The sequence below is a fragment of the Lissotriton helveticus genome, chromosome 6 (assembly GCF_964261635.1).
Source record: "Lissotriton helveticus chromosome 6, aLisHel1.1, whole genome shotgun sequence".
NCBI lineage: Eukaryota > Metazoa > Chordata > Amphibia > Caudata > Salamandridae > Lissotriton > Lissotriton helveticus.
In genome coordinates this window covers 1,125,370,100-1,125,393,211 of record NC_136067.1, presented here as the reverse complement: position 1 = coordinate 1,125,393,211, position 23,112 = coordinate 1,125,370,100, and the positions used below count along the sequence as shown (strand labels likewise).

The 23,112-nt window shown below is 43.2% G+C and overlaps 1 protein-coding gene across 1 annotated transcript in view; it reads right to left on the bottom strand.

The window, feature by feature from the left end:
* Nucleotides 1-599: 599 nt before the first annotated feature.
* LOC144761660 (uncharacterized) overlaps nucleotides 600-23,112 on the bottom strand; it is a 348,522-nt gene continuing 326,009 nt past the window's right edge. The window contains exon 13 of the mRNA XM_078646947.1: nucleotides 600-1,220. The gene's annotated coding sequence lies outside the window, so the exon portion shown is untranslated. The remainder of the gene's footprint in view (nucleotides 1,221-23,112) is intronic.

Genomic DNA, 23,112 nt, shown 5'->3' with positions numbered 1-23,112 from the left:
GTAAAAGGAAGATTCAGTTTCCTTTCCCTTCATCTCAAGATAGTATATTGTGGATGAATACTAAAAAAGCAATAATTATATTGAACAGGTAACCACTGAAAAGGTTGCTTTTGGGAAGCCCCTGTGACAACAAGCCCCTCGGACAAGCATGCTCATACTTGTGAAACTGAAGAGAGTGATGACCGGTTTAAGTACAAGCATTGTACTGCCCACCCTACAGAGCAAGCAACATTAGGATTACACCATAACAAAGCAAACAAGATCAGGATTATGGCCTAAAAAGTGACCTAGATATGGATGTTTAGTAGTCATCTTGACAGAACTCACAGTAGACTTTCTTTCAAGAGTCAGACACAAATCTGTTTAGCTACACCTCTCATTCTTTTTCTGGAAGGATCTGGAGTGTCGCCTCATCATGGAACTCATGTCCTCAAGTAGCCAAAGCTACTGTACCCACTGAAGATGCTATAATAAGAATGGACGAAATACTTATTCTATTGGCAAATATAATTCAATATTGAACAAATGCTCCTGTTTGGTGCTGCTCTTGTGGAAACAATACTGGTAGCAGAAACAGCAAAAAAGCAAAAGCACTAGAATTTGCAGTGGTAACAAAATTTCTTTATTGGCTGCAGATTTAACAAGTTCCATTCATTTTGAAAAAATATTATAATCTCCCAGGATTCACCTTATATATAGATATATTGTAAGGATGTATGTTATCAGCAAATATATAGAGAATCTAATCAACACATCCTGTTGCTACCTTGAGCAGATTTATATCAAGTTAATCAGGGGCATTTTTCCTATGCATATTGCACGTGATCAACATTTGGCTATTCTAAACTTAATCATTCTTCATCAGCCTTGGCATATTCTAAAGGGTATACATTTCAACATTTGCACTAGATATTGGGTATTGTAAAAAAAATAGTGCTAAAAGGAAAATTAGGCTTCTCACTTTTAATGTTTGTTTTTCTGGAAGCGCAGGGCATTTTGATGCAGCAATAGTGGAGAAGTATACAACTGAGAATGGGCCATTGTGTTTGATGCTGTCTTGCAAAGAGGCATACAATTCACACGAGAAAATACTTTTTGTATTTACAAGCATTTTAAGAGGGTTTGTTTCTGCTCTGCAGTTCCTTTTGAAATAGTATGCTGGAATCAAAAAACAGGAAACCTTTTTCGACATTCTGCCAGTCACAGCTCCTTCAGAGATTCTGCAAAATGAAATGGATGTGTGTGTTTAATTGGCAATTTAGGCTCACGAATCTCAGGAGATGTCACAAAAAAGGAGAACTTAAAGAAATGCACACTTAACTTATATTGTCACAAAATATGCTTGAATGCCCATAAGAAAACAGTCACTTCACTATTTCTATTGCTACTGGTTGAGGGTGTGTTTTCAAGTATATGCTTTTTGATTAACCAAATACCTTTGCTTTCCGGATATTCACACTTTTACTGAATGTAAAATGACACAGTGACTGTTGCTACATGATGTAAAGTTTACTCTTGGAAAAGGAATGTTATTAGAAGTAAGAATTATTAGTTTGCAGTGTTTTTTGTATAGTCTATGTACAGTAAAAATATGTAACGTCATTAGCTTGGCATTGTTACACTATTTGCAATTTCTCGTTTTCAAATTGAAAATAGCTGCCCAGTTCTTATTTGCCCTTTGCCTGAGTCTGAGCTTGCATGCGAAAAATCACAAGAAAAAGAATCCGAGTTCACAGGTCAGAAAGAACATAAAGTGGGAAAACACAATATTAGACGACATAAAATATTGTAAGTCTTCAAGACAATAATCGAAAATAGGGAAGTGGTGATTTGATTTGTAGTCACAATTTAAATGCCAAAGTAACAGATGAATGAAATGCTCTGCGCACATGTGAAGAACTCATTTAAAACTGTATTGGTTGAATGTGGAGAACTCTTAGAGAGGCAGAGAAGACATTTATGTTTCAGCAAAATCAATGGTTAGCCAAGCCCTGATGAAACAAGCCATAATGGACTTGCATTACTAATGAAGATACAATGACAAAGACTGATAAACAATGCCGTTATAAAATTGGTGAATTTGACAGGAAGCACTGGAAGGACCTAAAAAGCATTTCTGTAGAGGAAGACTCTATAAAGGCTTGAAAAATGAAAGGCAGAGACATCCAGAGCCAAATACGGTCATGTTTCTTGGCCGAGCTTCTTCCTGCTGCGGCTTCTCAGGGTATCTTAAGTATGCCAGCAGATATATGGTAATTTGTGGGGCCTTTGTTGCAGGTGGAAATCATTGATATACTGAAAATAGCAACGGCCTCACCTTTCTCTCAAATCTGGGTTTACTGAGGTGACAAGCGCCACACACACTGACGGGATGAGTCAGAGGCGACAACTCCATTTGCAGTGCTGAAGTGTAGCAGTAGAGTGAGGATCCGGCATGGCCAGAACCGCACTGACTAGATCACACAGGTTCTGGTAACTGGAAAAGGGCAAGGCCTCTGCATTGCATCAGTACCGGGCCTTTCACGAATCCAAGAAAGCACCCTAGAGCTAGTCAGAAAGTGGATCCCACTGAATGAGATATTGCCTTGATCCACAATGGTCTGATATTGCCCTGGAACTAATAAATGCCGATGGATGCCATGGGGGTGGGGGCAGACTTCACTACAACTGCATTTTCTGATAAGGTTAACTAGTGAGAGCACTGGTATACTGAACAGCCTAGAGAGATGTAAGACTTGCTCGAGGTCCCATTGAAGCTTATTGGGTTCCTCAGCCACATATATTGGTGGGTGACGCGTCTGAGAGTTCGAGGTGCAAAGAGGATTTCTTTCAACCACGTGGAAGTGCACTGGTAAGGGACAGAAGAGAAATGTCAGAGGAGCCGGCATTTACACATAGACGATGAAACTACCAGCGCTCTATTAACGTATTGCAGACAGATCAGGTGGAGAAGACCTACAATAATGGGAAGACTGTGGGGATAGAAAGAAATCCTTGAAAGGCTACCAGGCAGTGCTTATGTTGTAAAAAACATAAGTGAAAGGGGTGGCGTCAGGAGGCCTCCAGAAGCGGCGGTAGGAACAGTGTGGCCGGGTGGGTGGGATTTCGATGGATGATGGCGAGGGAACATTAATTAAATAATTAATTTTCCCTTGGCATCATCTGTCTAAATCCCCCTCCACCCGGCGCAACTGCCCCACCGCTCTTACTTGCACAGGCCGCGGCTGGAGACCTCAGCAGCTTGCACCACCAATTCCCCCGGCCAGCACTGCTGGTGACTGCTCAAACACAGATCACATAACATAACATGTGTATTTGTGAAGCGCATGTTCACCCAGAGGTCTCTTGGTGCTGAATAACAGAATTTCATTGTTACCAAACTCAATGATACTCATTTTATCGACCTCAGATGGATTAAAGGCTGAGAGGACCCGCTGGCATATGAACCTGTGACCATGAGGTCAAACACAGGACCCTGCAATGGATGCATTAGTCCACTGAGCCACCAGACCCAGCATCTAAGAACGTCAAACTCCTTCAAATGAGGCACTTCAGACTATCCCAGGCTCCAAAATCCATAAGAATGGCTTGGGTGGTAGGTATTAGTCATTTTAATGTATATTAAATTAATAGGCGACTGTTGTTGTGCTCATTTCTAAAACACACAAACAGTGCCACCATGTGGCAGACTGTCATAAGACCTGGTGTTGGCAATAAAGTGCCAGTGCCGAGCAGTGGAAACCACAGGCTCACATTAAGCACTGTTACCAGCCAGTATCACAGGTATGGAGTGGGAGCAGGGCAAAGTGAGAAGCACAACCTTAGGGCCTCATTTATGAAAAGCGTTGCATCGCTGCATCAAAACAGGAGTGCAACACTTCTCAGTGCGTCCTCCTTGCGACATCATGGATGCGCCGTATTTTCTGTACTGTGCCTCATGTCGCAAGGAGTTAGAGATACATCAGTATTTTTGAAGTATCTGTAGGCGCAGTAATAACGCATTGCCGGAGTGTGCCACAAAAGTGACACAACTCCAGCAATGGGTCATTACACATGGGCAAGTCCCATGTTAAATGCGGTTGCATTGGTCATATGCCTGCAGTGAGGCAAGTATAAGATTTTGACGTAGTGGCATCTTAGAAGTGGCGTAGTGAAATGTCTAGATTTCAATGCACCACTTCTACAACGCTTTTTGTGGAGGCACACCCACCCTGCACACATTGTATCTGATGCAGGTATTAAGGACCACAGGGCTTTACAAAGTGACACATCTGCTTAGATGTGTCACTTTGTAAATAGGTCGCAACATTGCCCATTTTTCACGCCTTTGGTGTTTTACAAAAGATGCCGCAACGGTGGTGGAAAGAGCTCATAAATAAGCCCCTAAGAGTCTTAGTTTATCCACTGAAGCAGTTGGACGCTGCAGAATGAAACCTGATTTTGTCGGCGACCAATACATTCAAGGATAACACATTGCTCGATGTCAAAATTCAGCATCACAATGACCTGATGAGGGGGGCACACATCTGATAATTTTGGAGGTCCCCCAGTCGGTGTGAGATAGGGATAGTTTTTGATCGCTGAGGATGGCATAGTGGCATTAGAGCAATAAGAATGATAATGCTTTAAAGTTATTCTCCTTAACTGTGTTTATAAGTGCTAATAGAAGCTTGTTAAAACTAGCAGTGTTTTGAACAATGCACATAGAATTAATCTGCCACCACGGTGGAGGCTGCACTAAAACTGAAAAAGCATACCTATTTTACAGAACCCATGGCTCTGGGCCCTCTTTATACAAATTCCAAATCGAAATTATATATAGGAAATTGATTAGCTCCCATTTATATTTTATCAGACCGAGTTCCCCCCTCAAATGGCTCAATGTCTGTTTTTCTCATACTGCCTTCTGGAAAGCAAGCAAAGCAAAAAAATAAGTGTTACAAAGCATTTCTGTGTCATGATAGGAGTTTGCTATTCTTCCGTTGGGCATAGTATAGCGAATAGTTTACCATTTGAAGAAATAGGCCCTCCGGTATTGTGCCTACTATTGATTAGGTATTTTTTTCCCAGAGATCCCAGACCACACATTAGCATAATGCTGTCTAAATATAAGGAACACATTGATTTTGCCCGGAATTCAGCAGTGGCTCTTCGGCTATTGTGGAGAATCGTCACCCCTCCTGCCCAGGCCCGGACTGGCCGTTGCGGGCACCGGGCAATCCCCCGGTGCGCCGCATGGTTGGGGGCCGGCTTGGGGCCCCTGGGGGCTGTTTTTGTTGCAGGGCCGTAATTTCAGCATAGTTGCAAAATCGGCCCTGTAACAAAATCGGCAGAAAACCGGCCCGGCAAAGAGCTAGGACGCACCCCCCCCCCTTCGGGAGGGGGGAGGGGGGCCGGCCGAGCACTTTGCCAGGGCCGGTTTTGGTTCCCAGTCCGGCCCTGCTCCTGCCAGCAGCCTCCCAAAATGCGAAACATAAAATGGGTTTTATTGTTTTATTTTTCTTCGGTGTGCCGAGTCTTGGGAGTGGGGCCTGGGGGTTGGGGAGGTAGGGGTGACAGGGACTGAGTGGGAGTGGTAGGTGCAGTGCCTTTACTGCGCATGATGGTTTGGCCATGTGCAGTGAAGGTGTCTCCAGCCCAAGCTGTATTGCCGGATTGGAGACAGGAGGCATAGGCTCCCAGTCTCGCTGGGAGCACATATCGAGCACATATCAAGGGTACTCAGGCCAATCCAGAGGCTGTTCTCATTACACGAGAGTAGCCTCAGTATTGGCAGCAGAGGATTCTAGGAGCCTGTCTGCAGAGGAGTAGGAGAGAGCACAATACGACTGGCTGAAGGTAAGGTAAGTTATTATTTTTTATTGTTGTGTACTCACTCACGCTCCCCCCACCCCCCCACCGTGCTGCCCTGCAGCTTTGCCACTCATCCCTGGCACTAGCGCTGCTGCCTGTATTGAAACCAACTGTGTTTTGCATCCATCAGATCTCTTCACTATACTTCATGTCCTGCGATTGAGGGTGAGGGTGTGTTTTCACTTCTCTAGAGCAGCACGGCCATTTATGCAAGTGTCTTGCCTCTAAAATTTGAGAAAAGTAGTTGAGCTAAAGTCATGTGGCTTAGCAATGTCCCGTTCAGTTTTTTGAGTCAACAAAAGCGCAAGCTGTCTCACAAGAAGCTGAATGAACCAATTTAGTTTACATCAACTGTATTCCAGTTGACTGTATGCAAACAACAAAACTACGCGGGTGCATTAGGTGATGTAGTAGAGTCCTAATTAAACTAATGTGGGATATTTTGAGGTGAAGAGATCTATTACCTAACTCAATGTTTAGACCTGGATTTATTACTGTCAAAAAATACAGTCTTTCACCGAAAGATCTAAACTTATTTTACAGGCACTAGAAGGATTGTTGAATACATTCACATTGTGTATGTGGTGCCAAGAAAAGGTGTCTTTATAAGAAAACAACAGTTTCCAGTAAAAGTAAAAACATATACCAAGAAATTTTAAAATGGTTTGAGAACGTCCAACAAGGGAGGGTAGAGACCAGCAAGGAGGGTCTCAATATTATTATTTCTTTCTTTATTTTTATTTTTTAATCTATGTATTCATTAATTTATGTATTTTGTTTAAGTTTGGAGGAATGATGAGGGGTTTGAATTTGTCAAAACTGATTGTTTATGAAATGTTTAAGATGAACAGGACAGCGGCGTACAGCCAAGGACCATTTGGAGGGATTCTTCATTAAAAGGAAGATGAGTTGAGTGAAAGAAAAAAACTTTTTTTCTGTTAGTCCTATTGTTATTTGTGTTAAGGAGGAGGGCTTCAAGAGATTGTAATGCAACCCGTCTCTATCATAAATAACAAATTTGCTTTTTGAATCATTTACAATAGTAACGAAGATTGCTGGAGGAGTTTTTGACACTAGCATCAAAAAAAGAATCATGAATGCAGGCTTCAAATGCCAAGACTGCTAATAACATCCGTAAAGTAAAAACACAGAGATTACATACAACTTTAGAAAACCCAGCCAAGCTCCTGTGACAGTAACCTTGCTTTTCAGCTTGTGGACTATAAATGCAGACACTTTCGAATAGTATTAGGGTACATGCAGTAAAGTAACCATATGACTTCATGATGATGGATCACTACCTTTTGTGTCCCGAGAATACATTTTACAGTGTATCTTTTGAAGTGTATCTGTCCAAGTGGTTCAAATGAACGGAACAAAGACCTCAACTCTCATAAATTACTGAATTGCTAGCTGATGGACTTGGGCCGGAAACAAGATGCTGGTGTGACAATGATGCGTTTGGTATTCTGTGACGTCATGCTCAGTTACATGCAGCAGCTTACTTTATGGTTCCATGTAGAATTCTACTGTGAAGATTCTTTGGTTGTCAGTTACTGGAAGCTGTTGATGGCTGAGGTGAATATACCGGACCGGACTTCAACTCTGTATATGATTCTCATTTACATGTGCAGAAGACACCACAGTATGGATTCAAGGCATTTGAGTCCCCCTCTGAGATGGCCAGTTGGCCAGGGAGACTGCAAGGTTTGTAGGGGTCCATGCCCTTTTACCTATATGTGGTGCTAGGAAATGTTTTTCATGTAGTATGATTTACGCACCCTGTTCGGAGTACCTCTAAAGGTGGTCTTATGATGACGACATTTTGCTAGTCAGATTTTGTTCTACCCTATGCTCTTTGCCCCTAATGTTAGTGATTCTCAGGAGATTAGGTTCCAATAGTAGTCTGTTGAGATTATGGGCGTACAATGCGGTTGGTGCCGAATGTGGTTCTGTTACAGGCTGTTCCTAAGTACAGTGATCACCAGTGGTCACTGGGTGTTCGTTTATGATCGGTTTTACTTTGACTAAATTTGCTTTGTGATGGTTCTGAAAGTGGTCCAGTTGGTCCTATCTTATGTAAACAATTCCCTTGTAAATATTATCTAGTGCCAGGTGGCATTAGGTATACCCAGATGAAGGGCCCAACAAATACCCACCTCACTTCCCGGACGGCACATTAGTTCTGATATCTTCACCCGGCGTCTGGAATATGTGCCCCCTTTATGTCCTTTTACTTCTCCTCACCACCGCTTTCCTAGTAACACCCTTTTCATATCCCCCCCACCCTCCTCCGCCTCATTTTCCCAACATGGCCACCACTCGAGTTAAGGCTGGAATTAATTGCTACAAAATCATTTATCCTCCTGACCAGACTAAAGCTTCAGTAAAACGATTGAAGCATAACACTATTGAACGTTTCCCTGATTCCCTTTTTGTTGATCAATTTTACAATGGTCGTTTTGGGAGGCTCAAAAACAATTTCATTTTCTTCACTCACGACACCCCCTCTTGGTCCACCAGCTTATATAATTCCCTTAACATCACCTTCTCCTCCTCTATCCCTCATGGGAAACAACTAAAAATGTCCCCCTCGGCGTGTTTCAACGGCTACCTCACTATCTCACACCGTAACAACTGTACTGTCATGATCCAAGGCAAATACACCTGTCTCTCTCTCTTTGATCACCACTTCCCCTCCCTACTCCCCTCCTCTGCGACCGGGTTAATCCCTGACTCTTCATCTAGCTCCACCCATTACTCCCTTTCTCCTCCCCTGACGCCCCTACACTCCAATAGGCTGCACCCTCGAGAAGCACAGGTCGACCCTCTTCCCTCCCCCTCCCCTGTGCCCTCTTCTCTTATTCCTCCTCCCTCACAGTATGCCCCCTTCATCACTTCAGCCATACCTCTATCTAATACGCTCCTCATCCAATCTGCACCAACCCGGTACTCCAATCTCTTCTCCTCCCCCATATTCCTACCTGCCACCCCCCTTTTTAGTCCACCTCTCCTCCAACCTTCTCCCCAGTTAACTTTCCCTACGCTCCCCTTATTCTTCCCTCTCCCACTCTTTTCTACCCCCTTCTCCCCACGCTATTCACCCCGATTTCTCCACAAACCCATTGCATCTCTCTCCTTCCCCCACTCCTCCAGCAATGCTGTGCTATCCCCTTTCCCCCTTGGTAACCCTTCACATTTCCCTCCCTCGGGCCCAGCAGAACAACTTCCTTTCTTCAACTTCCCTTTCTCCCAATCCCCCTCACCCTGCCAGATGCCCATTCCCTCACAGCCACCTCTCCTAGCTGACAGGACTTCTCCAACGACCTCCCTTCTTTTCCTCCATGCTACATTCCCATGACACCACACAGTCCTCCCCTCTCCTTCTACCCTACCGCCTTGATCCGCACCCATCTCCCCCTAAATATGACCTTAATTCCTTTCCTTCTTGCAACGCCAACAAAGACAACTCTCCCTTCACCTTTGATTCACCAACTCCTGCTCTCAACCTCCACCTTTCCCCACCTTTGAACCCTATACCCCAACTCTCCTCCTGTCCCCCCACCTCTCCCTGCCGTCCACCACCAATTCCACCCCCTCCTGTTTCCATCGAGCCACCCAACCTTCCATGCTCTGCCTTACTCCCTCTGGAAAATAAGCTAGGCTCTCTTATCAACTCTACCTCCCAGCTTGTAGCTGCCATTTCACTTTTAAGCTCCAAGATTTACACCTTTCCATACACCTCTACTCCTTTGGAAAACCCTCACCTTCCCATGAGATGCACCTCGCCCCATCACCCCAATATAGCCAAACTCAACCTGTCGTCTGCAAACTTCGTTAACTCACACAAGCCCTTGAACGCCACCCTTCTTCAACCTGCATCTCCTAGTAACCCTACTATCTACACTATTCCGACCATCTCCTCTGTCAGAACCAAGCATCCACCTAAACCCTCCCGAGCACCCCCATATAAGTACAATATCCCTATCACCCTTCAGAGCCCAAGTGCACCCGTCACCAAAACAGTCTTGACAGAGCTGCGCTGTCTGCTCCACAACTGCAGATCTGCAGTAAAACATAAACTTGAAATTTCCGATACCATCACTCTTCAAAATATTGACAGGCTCTTCCTCACAGAGACCTGGTTCAACGATACCTCTCACTCTATGTTTGATCTCCTATTACCCACAGGCTATTCTATATTTAGGAATGACAGAATTGACAAAGTTGGGGGAGGTGTTGCAGTCTTCAGAAACTCCCTTCAACTTAATGCTTTTCCTATCAGCTCCTTCCACACTGTTGAATGCCTATTTCTTGAGCTTCAATTACACCACCGCTCACCTCTCAGATTCCATGCATCTACTGCCTGCCTTGTAGCGGCCCTTTGTTTATGGAGGAACTCACTAACTTCATCAGCGACCAATACTCGCAAAGTGACAATCAGACCTTCGTGGGTGACTTCAATCTCTACTGGGGGTTACCACAAGACTCTTCTGTGAACTAGCTGGCCACCTTCCTCTCTGCAAAGTTCTCATCCAACACTGCACAGAATCAACACACTCTAAGGGATCAATCCTGGACCTTGTTATTTCCAAAGCAGGCATGCTTTCTATCACTAACCCTATTCATGTAGACTGGTCTGACCACCACCTTATCACATTCTCTCTTCACCTATCACACTCTATAGCTCTTGGCCAACCTAGGAGTACTAACTCCTGGTTCCGTGATGCTAAAAATATTGATGTCGGTTCCCTCTGTGAATCAGCTTTGTTATCACTTCAAAGGCTAGACCCGAACCTAGATGTTGACAAACTCACCTCCTACTGCCTCACGGTCCTTGCAGTCGAACTCAATAACGTTGCTCCTCTCCAAAGCACCAAGATAAGGCCAACTCTCTCAGAACCTTGGTTCAACAAATCCCTCTATGAAGAAAGGAAGCAGCTAAGATTCCTGGAGAAACAATGGAGGCAAGCGTTCTCCACCGATAATTTAGCCACGCTTTGTTCAGCAAGATCCAAGTACCACAAGCACATCTTCCTTGGGAAAGCGTCATACTTCAGAACCCTCCTTGACTCAGCCAAAAATAGACCCAAAAAACTATTCAATCTCATCAGAATCCTAACTGCTTTCCCCCAACCTCCAAGTTGGAGGATTATACAAAGAAATGAAAAGGTTTCTCTATATTCTTTGACGGAAAAGTGAATCCCTTGTGGATCAGGTCGCTGATCCTACCCCTAGCGCGAATCCTTAGCCATTTGGCAGAACTTTGACCCCATCTCTGAAGAGACCCTACTCAATTGCATCCTCGAAACAAAGCCCTCCAACCATTCTCTTGACCCCATCCCCAGTGCCATTGCCATTGACTTCTATACCCATTCTCTTTCCTATTGAACCACTCTGGTCAACCTCTCCCTCAAGGCTCCCTACCGGTCTCCTTCAAAACTGGGCAGGTCACCCTGTTAAATATTGCAGGGATTTGTTAGCATGAGATGAAAGCCATTTTGTATTTTGGCAGCAATTTTAGGTAGCCATGTGCTCGCCATGTGCTGTTTCCCTCTTCAGAGCCTTGCACATGCTCAGAAGGGCCTAGCTAGTAGAATGCACCTGCTTCTCTAGTATAACTGTAAGGCTATTTGTGCTGCTGTATGGAGAAGTAGCTCTCCTCCCACTTTGATGAGCAAACAGATCTTGCATGTCCATATTAGGCATTTTTCATGCTTACATGAGCCAGGACTGCCCTTTGGTCTTATGCTGACTATTTAACCCTAAGCATGTATAAGGCCCCAGTGTTCTATACTCTTTAGACTGCCTCATTCAGTTGCTAAGGTTTCTGTGTGACATAGTCTCCCTCATCTGAGGTGAATAAATGCATTCTTTTTATATTTCAACTTCTGTGCCAATTTCTTCTTTGTTGGTTTAAAAGGACCAGTTATCAGTGAGACCCCTGAGAAGGTTTCTATGTTCTTCAAATGACGCTGCAACGTGGAACCTCATCAGAGAAGTGGATATCTAAGGGAGTGATCTTGTCAGGAGACAGAAATCTACTGAGGAGGACAGAACAGGACTCTACTAAGGAAGTACTATGTGCTCAGAGATTCTGGGGATTCTCTTTCTCTGCAGCCCAGTATATTTCTGATCTTCCTGATTTTGATTCTTGACATGATGTTTACCACTCCTGACTGAGAACCCTTTTTAGCGTGAGTGTTCTAAAAAAAAAAAACAACGGTTAGGTCATTCAGAACTTGGCAGTTAGAATTTGGACACCATTTGATTTGTAAGAGTCGTTCTGTGGCACTTGCTGTTGGTTTTTGATGCCTTGGATTGGCAAGGTAGTTTAATAACACTTACTGTGGCTTTTGATTTGTATGATTGGCCAATATTTGTATTTGTATGTATGTAATATATAAATTGCAATTCATGTAGGCAGGTAATGAGGAGACTTTTCTCTGTTTTGAATTGATTTGAATGGCACACAGTACAAGTGTACCTTAAGTGCTACTTTGATTATAATATTTGCATTTGTTGCAATATTTTTGGCATGCCTGTTTCAAGCACACATCGAAGAATGTGTTGCTTTTTGGAGGTACCATAGTGAGATGTGAAGTGAAATAGCCAGCTCCCCTGAGGGAGTACCTAAATAGGTTTAGGTATAAAAACATATTTCTTCCTTGGTGATTCTGTATCCCCATGGAATTAAAATATGACAATAATACAAACAAGGATCCTTTTCTGCGCACTTTTATAAATGGAGATATGCAGAGCGATTTTTTGGTATTCTGCCAGCCAAAGCTAGTGAATTGAGTGTATTTTGGCTACTTGAAAATTAAACAGTCTGTTGGGCTGTTTTTTTTGCTGTCTTTTGGAATACTATTGAGAAGCTCTTGTAAATATGACTTACAACTAGTATTTACAAATGGTTTGGTTTAAGTACAGTCTGTAGGCTGTCCTTTGTTTCTGTCCTAAGTGTTGATCTGTGGGTTAATGTGTGTTTAAATGTCTGTGGTTTGTGGTTTTCCCATTAGTGATACTTCTGTGAGTAAATAGCTATTGCGCTCTTTGTGTAAGGATTGCTAGCCTTAAGCGTGCTGTATTATGTGTTCCTGAGTTTATGACCCCTTCTGTATATGTCTGGAATGAGCTCAATGTGTTTGTTTGTGTTTTCTTGCTATCATCAGTCTGTTATGCAAAATGTCATTTAATTAATATTAAATAAAAATTAAATAAAAATCCAGAAATGAACCATATGATATGCTAAATAACTGCATGTTACTATTACATTTAGAGAGCAAGCTACTATGCACATGTACAAACTGACAATGCTTAAAAGATAAAATTAGAATTCACATTGAATAGGAATAAAATAGGCCTCAAAAACGAAAATGTGTATTTTGCAATAAATAAACAATTATAAAATATGACTACATTTTCCTTAGATACATTGTACATATTATAGAACATGCATTGAAATGACTCAGTTTTAAATAGACTGTCACCGTGCTTACATTTCAACACTAAAAAAAGCTTTCCAACAGCTGTGTCAACTGTCATTAAGCAGCAGCTGTCGTTTTTATAGGCCACAGCGAGACAGGAATGTTGACTCAGCTAGGATTTTGTCACTGGTGTAAAACTCAGCATTTCAGACTGCTGTTTTAAAAAGTTACAAAAATCAGGTTCATTATTTTGGATAACAGGAAAACATTTAAAGTAAGGATTTCCTTTCATAAAGCATTTTTTTATAAGCATATTCATGGTTCTGATGTAAAATATTTGTCCTTTTAAAAGTGGCGCAAAATGTTTCATGTTTCAAGTCAGGCTTCTGTGCTTAGGCTTATGAATGAATGTGTCTAAATTTGATAGGCAAGGGATGCAGTTTGCTTTTCATATGTGGAATTATCAAAAGTGATTGGTTTTATAATAAAAAAGTATTACAAAAATAAGTGCTTTTAAATTCATTTTTTAATATTAATAAAGCGTAATACTCATACTGTGACCTCCTAGCATCAAAATTAAATTTAAGTTCTGTTGTACCGCATAATGAGGACATTTGCGTATGAAATATCACTCTGCGCAGGCGTAAAAAACTCATTTTTATAAGGGTATAAGTGATATTTCTGAAGCCCAATCTCTGGAATTTGTAGAGAACATTCTGAGGATGACTATTATGCAAAAAAAATAGGATATTCATTTTTAATTACCCCAAATATCAAAGTCGAAATTGGGCAAAATGAACTAATTTAAAAAGAAATTCTGCAATTCAGAGCAGCTTTTAAAATGCCTTATGCTTCAGTAAATGCATACATTTAGGTATAATACAAATAGCTGACTTCTATATGGTTAGACAAGTATATTGCACACTGCTTATAAATGAAAAATGTATAAAACCAGCAGAAGTTATTAAACTGACAAATAGGGGTGACTTTGAATTGGGCAAGCCACATGGAAACCATTGCACACAGAATAGGACAGCTGGGAAGAGTTCAATGTCAGTCTATATTTAGACGCCTGGCAGGGCTCTCAGAGCAAGGTCTGCTTTAACATTTTGACCTCTGAAACTTTTTGAAAGACGACAGGGAAGAGAAGGAGAAGTTTTACTTTTTTTGGCAAAAGCAAGCGCTTTATAGACTCATATGATAGAAAACTATATAATGGTATAGGTGAACTTTGATTAACATATAAGCTTTGCCATATATATATATACAGCACTAATGCTTTTAGTCTGAGGATTCAAAAAGCTGAGGTAATGAAATTTAGTTTGAATTCATTTGCCCTCATGTTACACTTGTACATTTGCTAAAAGGATTGGGGGTTGGGTATTCATATTCTTTACCTCCTCAAATGTGCTATGTACCTCCTATAACTTTGTTTATGCCCAATTGATACAAATAGGGGTTGATAGTGTTGACAGAAGTGAAACCTGTTTCAGGTTTCCTACTGTCAAAATAGGGGAAGGAGGCTAGCTCCTCTACAAATTAAGGCTAGGTAAAATGTATGTTGCTCTCTCTTTTTCTCACTTTTTCTTTAGCCTGTCTAAGTTGTCTGTGAAATAGCAATGAGACATGTAATTGGCTATTCAGTAATACTGTTTTAAACATTGTTAGCATTAATAAAATGAATAAGAATATATGTTATGTTACTGCCCATCCTGTTTGATGAAATTATGACAGGATCAGTAGTCTAGATTGTTGTTCCCTTATTTTGATCTTTAAGGGGAACTTGATGTGGGTAGTTTTTTTTCTACAAGTCTTAGGTGATAACACCATTATTGTATGTTATTCTCATGCTACATAGTTTTGCAAGGGCAATGCTAGTTTTTTATTAGCTAGTCTGTGTAAATAAACTGACAGTCCTTATTAGAGCTGATGTTGCATAGTTTGGATCATGAAAAGTAGAACGCAGGGTGATGCCCATGTGATCCTTAGCAAAAAATGTTTTGAAGGAAATATTGTTTTTAAAGATAAGAACTCCTGTTAAATTAGCAGTTTTAGACTTTCCTGTTGCTCCTATAACATGAGAGCATGGTCCTAAGCGTACAATGTAGGTGCTTTTATTAAGAAGAATCATTTTAGAAGTGTCTGCAGTCCTGTACAAGTAGTTTGAAATCTATAAGTAAAAGTGTAGAACATTTCCTTTTTTGAGGGTTTTCAAATTAGTACACAGGAATACACCAATGTAACGATTTAGGGTATGTCTGTGTTGTTTTTCTCTGTTCCTCACAGTTTAGTAAATTAATACAGACTTCCTTGGCTGCTTGGGATTGGGTGATGTATTACTCTTTTCAGTTCACCAAAGAGTTCCTTTTATACTTGCCAATAGGTCGAGGATGTTGTGTTTTTTACTCTCTCATAGATAGATGAAAGTGTTCTTGGGTGCCTTGCTTATATATGGGGCGTCCCAAGACTAGGAAGTATTCTGAGACTATCCTCTCTGTTAATAGATTGTTTCTGTGCCTTGTCTAAAGGCCTTTTGTTCTGTCCACCAATAGATATTTGCTGCCTTACAACCATTGCCAGAGGGGCCCGGACATCAGATTCAACCTGGGGAGTCAGTGTCAGCACCAGTCCAGCTTGAAGCCAAGGTGAACGTAACCAGCACAGGCATTGCAGGCAACTAGGACCTCAGTAAAGGTGGAAGCCCTGGAATGAATTGTGTCCCCCTGCCACGGTCTTGGGTGAAAGACGGGGTCACAAACCAGAAATGAGAAATTGTGAATCAAGTTTGATGCCCAGCTGAGAGTCACAGACTGACCAGAACCGCGAGGTGGCTTTGCTTGAGGTGACCCCTTATGAAACAAGGGTTGCTTCAGAGATCCTAGCATCAGGCCTCTGAATCCTGGTCCTGAAGTGAATGCAAGTTTGCTCCTTTGTTTGTTGGTCAAGAGGTGCCTGAGCACACTGGATGCAATGTTTGGCCCCAACGAATGAGCTGTGCACCAGCAGAGCAATACAGGAGTTAGGGAAGGACCTGAGTTCAGGGTACAGGTGCTGTGTCTCTGGTGCCTGTTAGATTGAAGTGAAGAAAACTGGTGCACTACCCGAGACACTGGACAGGATCGCTGAGAGCATTTGCCCTGGTGGGTGACTGCCCTATCCTGAAAGAAGAGACTTTTCCCTTGAAACTGGGCTGTGATTCTTGAGTTGCGAGTTGTGCAGCTCCCCCGTGGAAACAACAAGAGCCTGCCTGTGAGGCTCAAACGGACACAGAGAGAAGACTCCCCTCTGGCTTAGTTGTACAGTGGCTTCAATTTCCCCAAGGACTTCTTTTTTTTCTTGTCAATAATGTACCCCATTAGTCGTCCTATTTTTGAGGAGGAGTAGCCCTTTGCAGCTCTTTGTTCTAATTCCTATGGCCCTGTGTAGTCATCCTGGTCCCAAATATGATTAATGATCTAGCCCTCATAAAAATGTAAAAATCAATTGAAAAGGGTTTTATTAGATATATGCTGTTGGCTATTCTGAAATGTAATTGAATGGTCACTTAAATGCATAGGAGCCCTGAAAATGTTTACTAGATGATTCTAGGACTTGCTTAGGACTAGAAAAATTATAATTCTGTTTGTAATAGTGGTCATTACTCTCTCCTGCTATCTGTATGTTAATTATGACCCGATGCATTGTTCCCTTTGTATTCCTGCTTATACCTCATATATACCCACTTAATGAAATGCTTAGAATGGAAAATGCCCACCTAGCAATAAATTAGGATATTGATACATTTATTAATGTGTAAATATTTTCTAAGTTCCTACTGAATCATAGGAATATCTTTAGCTCATGCTAAAAGGACCATCTGTTAAATATTGCAGGAATTTTTTAGCATGAGCTGAAAGCCATTTTGTATTTTGGCAGCCATTTTAGGTAGCCATGTGCTCACCATGTGCTGTTTCCCTCTTCAGACCCTTGCACATTCTCAGAAGGGCCTAGCTAATAGAATGCACCTGCTTCTCTAGTATAACTGTCAGGCTATTTTTGCTGCTGTATGGAGAAGTAGCTCTCCTCCCACTTTGTAGAGCAAGCAAATCTTGTATGCCCATATTAGGCAGTTTGCATGCTTACATGAGCCAGGACTGCCCCTTGGTCTTATACTGACTATGTAACCCTAAGCATATATAAGCCCCAGTTTTCTGTACTTTTTAGACTGCCTCATTCAGTTGCTAAGGTTTCTGTGTGACGTAGTCTCCCTCATCTGAGGTGAATAAATGCATTCTTTTTATATTTCAGCTTCTGTGCCAATTTCTTCTTTGTTGGTTTAAAATCCTGTTTACTTGGCACACCTGTAAAGCCCCTTCGCCCACCCCCCAAGTCAAAACTAAGAGGAACTGGGTTAAACTACCCATGGAGGCTTGGCTAAGCAATTTAGACTCCACTTGCCCATCCCTCCGCACAGACCCCAACGTGGCAAATAAGGAATACGAGAGCTGGATCACGAAATCTCTGGATACTATTCTCCCCTTCCGGAGTTCCATATCAAAGAGACTGCATAAATCAGCACCCTGGTTCTCAGATACCCTAAGAGAAAAAAAACGCCTATGTAGGAAACGAGAGAGAGAGCGTGGCGTTTAGACTTCCTACCCGGGAAAAAGCTCCAATATAGAGAGGCAATTAAGGCCTATAAAGAGGAGGTCAGGTCGGCTTAAGCTGCCTACTTTGCGGATAAAATCATGGAAGCCAAATCCAAACCCAAGGAAATCTTTCACTTGGTAAAAAAACTTACTAAAGTCAATAACACAGCCCCACCCTTGGCAAAAACGCAAGCACAGTGTAATGAGCTAGCGGAATTTTTCCATAACAAGGTTACCCAGATCTATTCCTCTTTCCCGACAGTAGCCACAAATCCAGGAGTAGTCGACCAAATACCTCTGAAACATCCTACTCTCCGTGACCGGCCAATTCTTGAACACTTTTACCCTTTAGATCTTGAAATTCTGAATCAATTGGCCCGCCAAGTCAAATCTGGCTCTCCACTCGACCCAGCACCTCCGGAGATTATGTTGCAGGCAAGCCAGGCCACCCTACCCGTAATTCTGGATCTGTTAAACTCTTCCATCTTATCTTGTACAGTGCCCACTGTATGGAAGAGAGCCATGGTGCGGGCACTGCTAAAAAAAAACAACCTTGACCCAGAAGATCACTCCAGCTACCGCCCAATCTCACTGCTCCCCTGGGTAAGCAAGATCTTGGAGAAATATATAAACATCCAGCTAATTCAATTTCTCGAGAACAACTTGCTACTGGATACCACTCAAACAGGCTTTAGACCCAAGCACGGAACTGAAACCGCTTTGTTAGCGGTTACCGAAGAGTCACGCAGGATACTGGACCAAGGAGGATCAGTGGCAGTGATCCTCCTTGACCTAAGCGCAGCCTTCGACACGGTCAGCTATACCACTCTGCTGAACCGTCTATTTAGCATCGGAGTAGCAGGCAAGGCACTTAGGTGGCTTGACTCTTTCCTGAGCAATAGATCTTTTCAGATCTTTGACGGGGACACAGTGTCAGCCAGCAAACCACTGAGTTGTGGGGTTCCGCAGGGCTCCTCCTTGAGCCCTGCGTTGTTCAACATATATATGAAACCACTGGCTGGGGTCGTCGAACCGCACGGTATCAAGATCATATCGTATGCGGACAATACCCAGCTAGTGGTTTCCTTGGCTCAGGATGGTAACAGGCAAACCGCGGAAGGCCTGATGAAATGTCTAGAGGATGTCAAGGAATGGATGACAGCCTCCTCTTTAAAACTTAATGGAGATAAAACAGAGCTCATGCTCCTGGGCCCAGTATCACCAGTGCCATTTATCTCCCTCTGGCCTCCCTGCCTGGGCACCCCCCTACCCCCAAGGAAAGTGTAAAAAGCCTGGGAGTATGGCTGGATAAAAATCTCTCTTTTACCATCCAGGCCACCAAACTGTCTGCCACGTGCTTCGGCTTACTCAGAACATTGAGGAAAGTTCTGCCTCTTTTGCCAATGGAAGCCAAACAGGTGGCAGTACAGGGCTTGATACAGTCCCGGCTAGATTTTAATAATGCCCTTTATGTGGGTGCCCCAGAACTGACATTGCGGAAGTTGCAGGTTGTACAGAACTGTGCAGCCCGTACCCTGCTACAGATCCCCCGCACTCAGTCAGCCAGGCCCGGACTAAAAAGATTGCACTGGCTGCCGGTGAAGCAGAGAGTCGCATTTAAGGCATTGTGCATCGCCCACCGGGCATTCTGGAAGACTGGCCCAGCAATTAATGACAACCTAGTCACCCGCCAGCACCCAAGCAGGAATCTTCGCTCTACGGAGGCTTTCTTGGCCGTAGTGCCCAAAGTTAAAAGAGCTAGAACCGGAGGCAGGATGTTCTCCCTAAATGCCTCCAAGTTGTGGAACTTACTTCCAGCACAACTTCGCTCCAACCCTAATCTGCTCTCATTCCGCAAACAATTAAAGACCCTTTTGTTTGCAAAGTCCACCGAGGCCTAGCTTCTTCCTCATCGCCCAGTTCTGTCTAGAGACTCAGCGCTTGGACGCCCGTGGGGCAGCAATCGCGCTCTATAAATCGACATACAATACAATACAATACAATAAAAGGACCAGGTATCAGTGAGACCCCTGAGAAGGTTTCTATGTTCTTCAACCCCTCTGCTTAATAGGCCTACTGCTGATGCGAATGACCTCAACATCTTCCGCCCCTTCACTAACCTAACCTACCCTTTCTTGCGAAGATCACGAAAAGATGTGTAGCAAAACAACTCTATCGTCATATCAAGGACAATGATCTTCTTGACAATAATCAGTCCGGCTTCATCCAAAACTGCAGCACTGAAACAGCCCTACTGCAAGTGATTGATGACGCGCTGCAGATACTCAATTTGGGGGTCTTCTAATTCTCCTTGACCTTTCTGCAGCCTTTGACAGTGTTAATCACAACACTCTCCTCAACACTCTTCAACAGAGAATGGGCATGGAGGGCACTGTGCTTAAATGATTTGCTTCCTTACTCTCTGATAGATCCCAAATCATCAAAATAGCGAACAGTCATTCATCTCCTAGGGCGGTAGGTCAAGGTGTTCCTCAAGCCTCTATACTTGCACCCACATTGTACAATCTCTATTTAGAACCACTGGGAAATCTCCAAAGTAAATCCGGGATCCACTATCATCTCCATGTAGATAACATCTCAAATCTACCTCAAGGTTGCCTCCATTCAGGATTTCTCCATCCTAAGCTCTACTTTCATCTCCATTCAAAACTGGATGTCAACTCATCATCTGATTCTGAATCCCTTCAAAACTGAATTCCTCTCCCGGTTCAATCATGGATGGATCAGATGAATCTACTTAACAATAAACCCATCATTGTCTACAACGCAAAATCCCTTGGTGTCATACTCGACAAAAAACTCAATCTAATCTCCCACATCAATTCCATTGCAAAGTCTGCTCGATACTAACTGCGCCTTCTTTGGGGAATTTGTCACTTCTTCCCGGAGCAAGACCTTAAATCCCAGGTCCAATTGTTGGTCTTCTCCAGACTGGACTACTGCAATTCTCTTCTTACTGGCCTCCCCAAATCCCACCTGTCCCCTCTTAAATCTGTTCTCCATTCAGCAGCTTGTTTCATTTATGGAGCCAAAAGAAGCGACCACATCACCCCCATGTTATCCACCCTCCGCTGGCTTCCCATCGAGGCTAGAGCTATCTGCAAGACTGCCTGTATCACCCACAAATCCTTGAACTCATCCTCTCCTCGCTACCTGGCGAATAAACTGAAACTCCCAGGAGGCTCTAGACCATCACGTAATGTGGAAAATGTACTGCTTGAACCTCCCACTTTCAAGAAGGAAAGATCAATGGACCAATCCTTTTCAGGCAACGCAGTGAGAATCTGGAATTCACTTCTACCTCAGATCCGGACCACCACCTCCTCCCAAGCCTTCAAATTTGACCTCAAAGTTCTCCTCCTCCAAAGACACCACAAAATTTAATTCACATCCTCTCTATTATCTGAAGGAATACCTTCCATTATAGAACATTCTATTCTCCATGACTATGGAAATGCCTTCCCAGTGTGTTCTTGTGGTTGGAGTGTTTGCCATTTATTGCAGTATTATCCTTTTACCTGTGTTTGGTACTCTTTTGTAACATGCACACGTCACTTTTCTCTTGTAACACACTGTTTGATACCTCTTACATTTTGTTTGCTTTAGATACTTGCACAAGTCCCACCATTGCCTATGTAATGTTTGTTCTTGTGCTTGAGTGTCTGCCTTTTATTGCAGAATTATACCTCAACTGGTACTTTGTGTGCTTTTGTAACTTGCACACATGTCACTTTTCCCTCCTGTAATGTACAGCTTGCTACCTCTTGTATTTTGTTTGCTCACAATTGTCAGTTTTGCTTCAGGTAACTAAACGTTTGCTTTTGTAATTTGTTCACTTGTAATTTTTTCCTCATGTATCATTACTGTTCCTATTGTGAAGCGCTCTGACACCTTCGGGTAAAGTCCGCGCTATATAAAAACGCATAAATAAAACAAAATAAAATAAAATAATCCGTTTTTTGGTGATGAGCATGTGGTATCACCTCAACATCAAGCAGAGGTTCAGCTACTCCTTCCTCCAGCGTCAGAATTATGAGTAGATGAGAAGGATTGTCTTTCTTGTCAAGCTGCTGTTAATGTGATACGGATCTCCGATAGAATTGAAAAAACAGATGAGGAAGTGAGCGGGTGTCTGCGGTGCGATGTTGTTGTAATTTAAAAGAATTTGCGCATTTTGGCATTGACTCCTTTGCGTTACAAGTTTGAACGCATATGCGTTTCAGCTGACGTCTATCTTGACAGCGTATGCGTTTCAGCTGATGTAATGTTTATTAGCGTCACCGTGCGTGGTCACGCAAAGGAGCCATCTTAAAACATACGGAAAGTGCAAGATTGGTTTCACAAAGCTTCCTGTTGTGCGTCGTAAAGCACTAGCGCCATCTTGTGGTATTGGGAATACTAGCGAGCACAACAGACAATACAAGGAGTATTTTTAGGTTTCGACTGGCCGAAAGCTTATGTCTACAGTATGTGGCTTGGGAATCCGCCCTCTGTTCCATTGGCTAGCTCCATAAATGGAGGCTAGCCATTGGAACAGAGATCTGTCCGTCATGGCCGGACCAGATTCGTGGGCGTTCCCGACGACTTTTCGCATTCCGCAACGTCATGCGGCCGTGGGCGGGGTTTATTTTTTTTTGCCGTCCAGGTTTGTTTTGGCCATTCCGCGTCCGACCGCCGCCGGAGGAAGTCCAGGTGAGTGCTTGTTTTTCCTTGCCTTCCCGCCCCCCTCCCGCTGTCCGTGTGCCCGTGCTTCTTGTTTTTAACGTGTTCGCCCGACTTGCTCCAAGAGTGTTGTTCTTTCTTTGCACCCTCTCCCATCTTTCGCCTGCCCTGTCCCTTCCCCGCTCTCAGTGTCAGGCTCACAGCACTTCTGCTCCTCACGCGTGCTCGTTCTCTGGGTTTCTCTCTTCTTTCCCGCCCTTCAGTCCCGTTCTCTCCTGCTTCGGTGGCCCGGACGGCTTCTCTCTCTCCATAGCCTGTTACTGGAGCCTCTGGACGCTGCCTCCGGTTCACTCGCAGCTTCAGCTGCCGCTGTGCCCTGTCCGCTCTGTAAGAGTTCTTACCTGGGATGGATTATGGGCAATGGGGGGTAGATGGCAGCCGGGTAGGATGCTCGGTCGATGAGCTCCTAGACTCGTGACTCCTCTGACATGAGGACATGAAAAGAAAAACGCCGGGAA